This window comes from Schistocerca gregaria, chromosome 8 (assembly GCF_023897955.1).
Source record: "Schistocerca gregaria isolate iqSchGreg1 chromosome 8, iqSchGreg1.2, whole genome shotgun sequence".
NCBI classification, from domain to species: domain Eukaryota; kingdom Metazoa; phylum Arthropoda; class Insecta; order Orthoptera; family Acrididae; genus Schistocerca; species Schistocerca gregaria.
In genome coordinates this window covers 33,579,168-33,588,418 of record NC_064927.1, presented here as the reverse complement: position 1 = coordinate 33,588,418, position 9,251 = coordinate 33,579,168, and the positions used below count along the sequence as shown (strand labels likewise).

At 46.1% G+C, this 9,251-nt stretch overlaps 1 non-coding gene across 1 annotated transcript; it reads right to left on the bottom strand.

Annotated features, from left to right (window-relative positions):
* Positions 1–8,884: 8,884 nt before the first annotated feature.
* Positions 8,885–8,956, bottom strand: Trnai-aau (transfer RNA isoleucine (anticodon AAU)). Its single transcript has one exon. It is a non-coding gene; the product is annotated as a tRNA-Ile (tRNA).
* Positions 8,957–9,251: the final 295 nt, after the last annotated feature.

Sequence of the window (9,251 nt, the reverse complement as noted above, 5' to 3'; positions counted from 1 at the left end):
CCAAACAACAACACTTGCATTTCAGAACATGTCTTTCACACATGTCTACAAAGTCACCTTCACCTTCAAATACAGTTTCCTTGCGACTGACAGAGACGTAGGCAAAGTTTAAAGTTGCTATTTCCATTAAATCTCGTTAATCAGAAAAACGGTAATTTACGCATGCAGCGGAACAAAATTCCGTTCCGCCCAGCGTCTGGCTCGAACCCACGACCCTGGGATTAAGAGTCTGACACTCTACCGACTGAGCTAGCCGGCTACCTCTGAGAATAGCTGCCGGGTAGCACGTCACACAGTACTCGTTTGGGTTGGGTGGTCCCATACAGAATCTCTCCATGATGCCTAATGTTTTCCTAACGTCACACTCGTCACGTACTTCACTTTTATGTCATAATCATTTCTGAGAGGTAAAGAAATTGCATGACAACATGCAGAGCTAGTGGCGTCAAAATTAACACACATACTTTATGTGACTCAAAGGCCGAACGAGTCACTTCCCGACGTTGTTTTAGATGTGCAAGTGATAGTCAAAACTCGCTGTGTCGGCACTCTGCCGACCTTTTCGCTAGTTAACACTGGTCTTTTTGTGTGTGTTTCAAGCTCAAGAGCATCTTCAAGCAAAAAATGGTCAACAGCAACATTCAGACGGTTTCGTACTGCTCAATTGCTACATTAAAACGTTATGTTTCTTTTTCAGAACTTGAAAAACAGAAGCGTGACAGCATTCGAACCTCTAATCTTCAGATCCGAAGTCCGACGCCTTATCCATTAGGCCACACGGTCACTGACGACCAACATTTACATGCATACGACTCATCTCGAAACGCTCACACCCCTGAGGATTTGTGTTTTCGTTCTACACAGCCGCTGCCCCTTGCTCTTTCCCACCCATTCGTTACATTCAACCTCTGACGAGACCGACCAAATATAGACTGAGAAAAAAAACCACACACTTTTTGCATTCGGAATCGAAGGCAGGGCGTCCCTCGCCGCATTTGCTACGATTGCCATTTGCTACTTCTGCAGAAGCGGCGGCGGCGACGACGACGACGACGACGACGAATATCGCGAGAGGCTCTGAGATATGTGGGAAATACATCTATAAAATGTAATTCAGACTGCCTCGTCCCACCTTATGCTGTACCGCTTTGGCAAATGCTTTATCTGCGCCATTCGCCTTAATCGCATCTGAGAGTAATTCTTAAAAAAACGCCTGTCGCTAATTGTTCGTCATCACAGATACTGTTTGCTATACGGCCACGACGCGCAACTGATTTCCAAAATTCATCTTTCTCCTGTGAGGATGGAACTTACGACCGCTGGTTTATTAGACCAGTGCTCTACCACTGAGCTAAAGAGGGGCGGCCTAGCGGTACTCTTGGGTACTTCGTCCTTACGGTCGTCTGCATCATCAGACTTTAGCTGACAACACTTCATATTACCGGCTAATATTTGCAGCTATGGCGACAAATTACTGCTTGGCTACACATCTGACACGTAGCCGATGTGCTCTCCAAACAACAACACTTGCATTTCAGAACATGTCTTTCACACATGTCTACAAAATCACCTTCACCTTCAAATACAGTTTCCTTGCGACTGACAGAGACGTAGGCAAAGTTTAAAGTTGCTATTTCCATTAAATCTCGTTAATCAGAAAAACGGTAATTTACACTTGCAGCGGAACAAAATTCCGTTCCGCCCAGCGTCTGGCTCGAACCCACGACCCTGGGATTAAGAGTCTGACACTCTACCGACTGAGCTAGCCGGCTACCTCTGAGAATAGCTGCCGGGTAGCACGTCACACAGTACTCGTTTGGGTTGGGTGGTCCCATACAGAATCTCTCCATGATGCCTAATGTTTTCCTAACGTCACACTCGTCACGTACTTCACTTTTATGTCATAATCATTTCTGAGAGGTAAAGAAATTGCATGACAACATGCAGAGCTAGTGGCGTCAAAATTAACACACATACTTTATGTGACTCAAAAACCGAACGAGTCACTTCCCGACGTTGTTTTAGATGTGCAAGTGATAGTCAAAACTCGCTGTGTCGGCACTCTGCCGACCATTTCGCTAGTTAACACTGGTCTTTTTGTGTGTGTTTCAAGCTCAAGAGCATCTCCAAGCAAAAAATGGTCAACAGCAACATTCAGACGGTTTCGTACTGCTCAATTGCTACATTAAAACGTTATGTTTCTTTTTCAGAACTGGAAAAACAGAAGTGTGACAGCATTCGAACCTGTAATCTTCAGATCCGAAGTCCGACGCCTTATACATTAGGCCACGCGGTCACTGACGACCAACATTTACATGCATACGACTCATCTCGAAACGCTCACACCCCTGAGGATTTGTGTTTTCGTTCTACACAGCCGCTGCCCCTTGCTCTTTCCCACCCATTCGTTACATTCAACCTCTGACGAGACCGACCAAATATAGACTGAGAAACAAGACCACACACTTTGTGCATTCGGAATCGAAGGCAGGGCGTCCCTCGCCGCATTTGCTACGATTGCCATTTGCTACTTCTGCAGAAGCGGCGGCGGCGGCGGCGACGACGACGACGACGAATATCGCGAGAGGCTCTGAGATATGTGGGAAATACATCTATAAAATGTAATTCAGACTGCCTCGTCCCACCTTATGCTGTACCGCTTTGGCAAATGCTTTATCTGCGCCATTCGCCTTAATCGCATCTGAGAGTAATTCTTAAAAAAACGCCTGTCGCTAATTGTTCGTCATCACAGATACTGTTTGCTATACGGCCACGACGCGCAACTGATTTCCAAAATTCACCTTTCTCCTGTGAGTATGGAACTTACGACCCCTGGTTTATTAGACCAGTGCTCTACCACTGAGCTAAAGAGGCGCGGCCTAGCGGTACTCTTGGATACTTCGTCCTTACGGTCGTCTGCATCATCAGACTTTAGCTGACAACACTTCATATTACCGGCAAATATTTGCAGCTACGGCGACAAATTACTGCTTGGCTACACATCTGACACGTAGCCGATGTGCTCTCCAAACAACAACACTTGCATTTCAGAACATGTCTTTCACACATGTCTACAAAATCACCTTCACCTTTAAATACAGTTTCCTTGCGACTGACAGAGACGTAGGCAAAGTTTAAAGTTGCTATTTCCATTAAATCTCGTTAATCAGAAAAACGGTAATTTACACTTGCAGCGGAACAAATTTCCGTTCCGCCCAGCGTCTGGCTCGAACCCACGACCCTGGGATTAAGAGTCTGACACTCTACCGACTGAGCTAGCCGGCTACCTCGGTGAATACCTGCCGGGTAGCACGTCACACAGTACTCGTTTGGGTTGGGTGGTCCCATACAGAATCTCTCCATGATGCCTAATGTTTTCCTAACGTCACACTCGTCACGTACTTCACTTTTATGTCATAATCATTTCTGAGAGGTAAAGAAATTGCATGACAACATGCAGAGCTAGTGGCGTCAAAATTAACACACATACTTTATGTGACTCAAAAGCCGAACGAGTCACTTCCCGACGTTGTTTTAGATGTGCAAGTGATAGTCAAAACTCGCTGTGTCGGCACTCTGCCGACCATTTCGCTATTTAACACTGGTCTTGTTGTGTGTGTTTCAAGCTCAAGAGCATCTCCAAGCAAAAAATGGTCAACAGCAACATTCAGACCGTTTCGTACTGCTCAATTGCTACATTAAAACGTTATGTTTCTTTTTCAGAACTGGAAAAACAGAAGCGTGACAGCATTCGAACCTGTAATCTTCAGATCCGAAGTCCGACGCCTTATCCATTAGGCCACACGGTCACTGACGACCAACACTTACATGCACACGACTCATCTCGAAACGCTCACACCCCTGAGGATTTGTGTTTTCGTTCTACACAGCCGCTGCCCCTTGCTCTTTCCCACCCATTCGTTACATTCAACCTCTGGCGAGACCGACCAAATATAGACTGAGAAACAAGACCACACACTTTGTGAATTCGGAATCGAAGGCAGGGCGTCCCTCGCCGCATTTGCTACGATTGCCATTTGCTACTTCTGCAGAAGCGACGACGACGACGACGACGACGACGACGACGACGACGAATATCGCGAGAGGCTCTGAGATATGTGGGAAATACATCTATAAAATGTAATTCAGACTGCCTCGTCCCACCCTATGCTGTACCGCTTTGGCAAATGCTTTATCTGCGCCATTCGCCTTAATCGCATCTGAGAGTAATTCTTAAAAAAACGCCTGTCGCTAATTGTTCGTCATCACAGATACTGTTTGCTATACGGCCACGACGCGCAACTGATTTCCAAAATTCATCTTTCTCCTGTGAGGATGGAACTTACGACCCCTGGTTTATTAGACCAGTGCTCTACCACTGAGCTAAAGAGGCGCGGCCTAGCGGTACTCTTGGGTACTTCGTCCTTACGGTCGTCTGCATCATCAGACTTTAGCTGACAACACTTCATATTACCGGCTAATATTTGCAGCTATGGCGACAAATTACTGCTTGGCTACACATCTGACACGTAACCGATGTGCTCTCCAAACAACAACACTTGCATTTCAGAACATGTCTTTCACACATGTCTACAAAATCACCTTCACCTTCAAATACAGTTTCCTTGCGACTGACAGAGACGTAGGCAAAGTTTAAAGTTGCTATTTCCATTAAATCTCGTTAATCAGAAAAACGGTAATTTACACCTGCAGCGGAACAAAATTCCGTTCCGCCCAGCGTCTGGCTCGAACCCACGACCCTGGGATTAAGAGTCTGACACTCTACCGACTGAGCTAGCCGGCTACCTCGGTGAATACCTGCCGGGTAGCACGTCACACAGTACTCGTTTGGGTTGGGTGGTCCCATACAGAATCTCTCCATGATGCCTAATGTTTTCCTAACGTCACACTCGTCACGTACTTCACTTTTATGTCATAATCATTTCTGAGAGGTAAAGAAATTGCATGACAACATGCAGAGCTAGTGGCGTCAAAATTAACACACATACTTTATGTGACTCAAAAGCCGAACGAGTTACTTCCCGACGTTGTTTTAGATGTGCAAGTGATAGTCAAAACTCGCTGTGTCGGCACTCTGCCGACCATTTCGCTAGTTAACACCGGTCTTGTTGTGTGTGTTTCAAGCTCAAGAGCATCTCCAAGCAAAAAATGGTCAACAGCAACATTCAGACGGTTTCGTACTGCTCAATTGCTACATTAAAACGTTATGTTTCTTTTTCAGAACTGGAAAAACAGAAGGGTGACAGCATTCGAACCTGTAATCTTCAGATCCGAAGTCCGACGCCTTATCCATTAGGCCACACGGTCACTGACGACCAACATTTACATGCATACGACTCATCTCGAAACGCTCACACCCCTGAGGATTTGTGTTTTCGTTCTACACAGCCGCTGCCCCTTGCTCTTTCCCACCCATTCGTTACATTCAACCTCTGACGAGACCGACCAAATATAGACTGAGAAACAAGACCACACACTTTGTGCATTCGGAATCGAAGGCAGGGCGTCCCTCGCCGCATTTGCTACGATTGCCATTTGCTACTTCTGCAGAAGCGGCGGCGGCGGCGACGACGACGACGACGACGACGACGACGACGAATATCGCGAGAGGCTCTGAGATACGTGGGAAATACATCTATAAAATGTAATTCAGACTGCCTCGTCCCACCTTATGCTGTACCGCTTTGGTAAATGCTTTATCTGCGCCATTCGCCTTAATCGCATCTGAGAGTAATTCTTAAAAAAACGCCTGTCGCTAATTGTTCGTCATCACAGATACTGTTTGCTATACGGCCACGACGCGCTACTGATTTCCAAAATTCATCTTTCTCCTGTGAGGATGGAACTTACGACCGCTGGTTTATTAGACCAGTGCTCTACCACTGAGCTAAAGAGGGGCGGCCTAGCGGTACTCTTGGGTACTTCGTCCTTACGGTCGTCTGCATCATCAGACTTTAGCTGACAACACTTCAAATTACCGGCAAATATTTGCAGCTACGGCGACAAATTACTGCTTGGCTACACATCTGACACGTAGCCGATGTGCTCTCCAAACAAAAACACTTGCATTTCAGAACATGTCTTTCACACATGTATACAAAATCACCTTCACCTTCAAATACAGTTTCCTTGCGACTGACAGAGACGTAGGCAAAGTTTAAAGTTGCTATTTCCATTAAATCTCGTTAATCAGAAAAACGGTAATTTACACTTGCAGCGGAACAAAATTCCGTTCCGCCCAGCGTCTGGCTCGAACCCACGACCCTGGGATTAAGAGTCTGACACTCTACCGACTGAGCTAGCCGGCTACCTCGGTGAATACCTGCCGGGTAGCACGTCACACAGTACTCGTTTGGGTTGGGTGGTCCCATACAGAATCTCTCCATGATGCCTAATGTTTTCCTAACGTCACACTCGTCACGTACTTCACTTTTATGTCATAATCATTTCTGAGAGGTAAAGAAATTGCATGACAACATGCAGAGCTAGTGGCGTCAAAATTAACACACATACTTTATGTGACACAAAAGCCGAACGAGTCACTTCCCGACGTTGTTTTAGATGTGCAAGTGATAGTCAAAACTCGCTGTGTCGGCACTCTGCCGACCATTTCGCTAGTTAACACCGGTCTTGTTGTGTGTGTTTCAAGCTCAAGAGCATCTCCAAGCAAAAAATGGTCAACAGCAACATTCAGACGGTTTCGTACTGCTCAATTGCTACATTAAAACGTTATGTTTCTTTTTCAGAACTGGAAAAACAGAAGCGTGACAGCATTCGAACCTGTAATCTTCAGATCCGAAGTCCGACGATTTATCCATTAGGCCACACGGTCACTGACGACCAACATTTACATGCATACGACTCATCTCGAAACGCTCACACCCCTGAGGATTTGTGTTTTCGTTCTACACAGCCGCTGCCCCTTGCTCTTTCCCACCCATTCGTTACATTCAACCTCTGACGAGACCGACCAAATATAGACTGAGAAACAAGACCACACACTTTGTGCATTCGGAATCGAAGGCAGGGCGTCCCTCGCCGCATTTGCTACGATTGCCATTTGCTACTTCTGCAGAAGCGGCGGCGGCGGCGACGACGACGACGACGACGACGACGACGACGAATATCGCGAGAGGCTCTGAGATACGTGGGAAATACATCTATAAAATGTAATTCAGACTGCCTCGTCCCACCTTATGCTGTACCGCTTTGGCAAATGCTTTATCTGCGCCATTCGCCTTAATCGCATCTGAGAGTAATTCTTAAAAAAACGCCTATCGCTAATTGTTCGTCATCACAGATACTGTTTGCTATACGGCCACGACGCGCTACTGATTTCCAAAATTCATCTTTCTCCTGTGAGGATGGAACTTACGACCGCTGGTTTATTAGACCAGTGCTCTACCACTGAGCTAAAGAGGGGCGGCCTAGCGGTACTCTTGGGTACTTCGTCCTTACGGTCGTCTGCATCATCAGACTTTAGCTGACAACACTTCATATTACCGGCAAATATTTGCAGCTACGGCGACAAATTACTGCTTGGCTACACATCTGACACGTAGCCGATGTGCTCTCCAAACAACAACACTTGCATTTCAGAACATGTCTTTCACACATGTATACAAAATCACCTTCACCTTCAAATACAGTTTCCTTGCGACTGACAGAGACGTAGGCAAAGTTTAAAGTTGCTATTTCCATTAAATCTCGTTATTTAGAAAGACGGCAATTTACACTTGCAGCAGAACATAATTCCGTTCCGCCCAGCGTCTGGCTCGAACCCACGACCCTGGGATTAAGAGTCTGACACTCTACCGACTGAGCTAGCCGGCTACCTCGGTGAATACCTGCCGGGTAGCACGTCACACAGTACTCGTTTGGGTTGGGTGGTCCCATACAGAATCTCTCCATGATGCCTAATGTTTTCCTAACGTCACACTCGTCACGTACTTCACTTTTATGTCATAATCATTTCTGAGAGGTAAAGAAATTGCATGACAACATGCAGAGCTAGTGGCGTCAAAATTAACACACATACTTTATGTGACTCAAAAGCCGAACGAGTCACTTCCCGACGTTGTTTTAGATGTGCAAGTGATAGTCAAAACTCGCTGTGTCGGCACTCTGCCGACCATTTCGCTAGTTAACACTGGTCTTGTTGTGTGTGTTTCAAGCTCAAGAGCATCTCCAAGCAAAAAATGGTCAACAGCAACATTCAGACGGTTTCGTACTGCTCAATTGCTACATTAAAACGTTATGTTTCTTTTTCAGAACTGGAAAAACACAAGCGTGACAGCATTCGAACCTGTAATCTACAGATCCGAAGTCCGACGCTTTATCCATTAGGCCACACGGTCACTGACGACCAACATTTACATGCATACGACTCATCTCGAAACGCTCACACCCCTGAGGATTTGTGTTTTCGTTCTACACAGCCGCTGCCCCTTGCTCTTTCCCACCCATTCGTTACATTCAACCTCTGACGAGACCGACCAAATATAGACTGAGAAACAAGACCACACACTTTGTGCATTCGGAATCGAAGGCAGGGCGTCCCTCGCCGCATTTGCTACGATTGCCATTTGCTACTTCTGCAGAAGCGGCGGCGGCGACGACGACGACGACGACGACGAATATCGCGAGAGGCTCTGAGATATGTGGGAAATACATCTATAAAATGTAATTCAGACTGCCTCGTCCCACCTTATGCTGTACCGCTTTGGCAAATGCTTTATCTGCGCCATTCGCCTTAATCGCATCTGAGAGTAATTCTTAAAAAAACGCCTGTCGCTAATTGTTCGTCATCACAGATACTGTTTGCTATACGGCCACGACGCGCAACTGATTTCCAAAATTCATCTTTCTCCTGTGAGGATGGAACTTACGACCACTGGTTTATTAGACCAGTGCTCTACCACTGAGCTAAAGAGGCGCGGCCTAGCGGTACTCTTGGATACTTCGTCCTTACGGTCGTCTGCATCATCAGACTTTAGCTGACAACACTTCATATTACCGGCAAATATTTGCAGCTACGGCGACAAATTACTGCTTGGCTACACATCTGACACGTAGCCGATGTGCTCTCCAAACAACAACACTTGCATTTCAGAACATGTCTTTCACACATGTCTACAAAATCACCTTCACCTTTAAATACAGTTTCCTTGCGACTGACAGAGACGTAGGCAAAGTTTAAAGTTGCTATTTCCATTAAATCTCGTTAATCA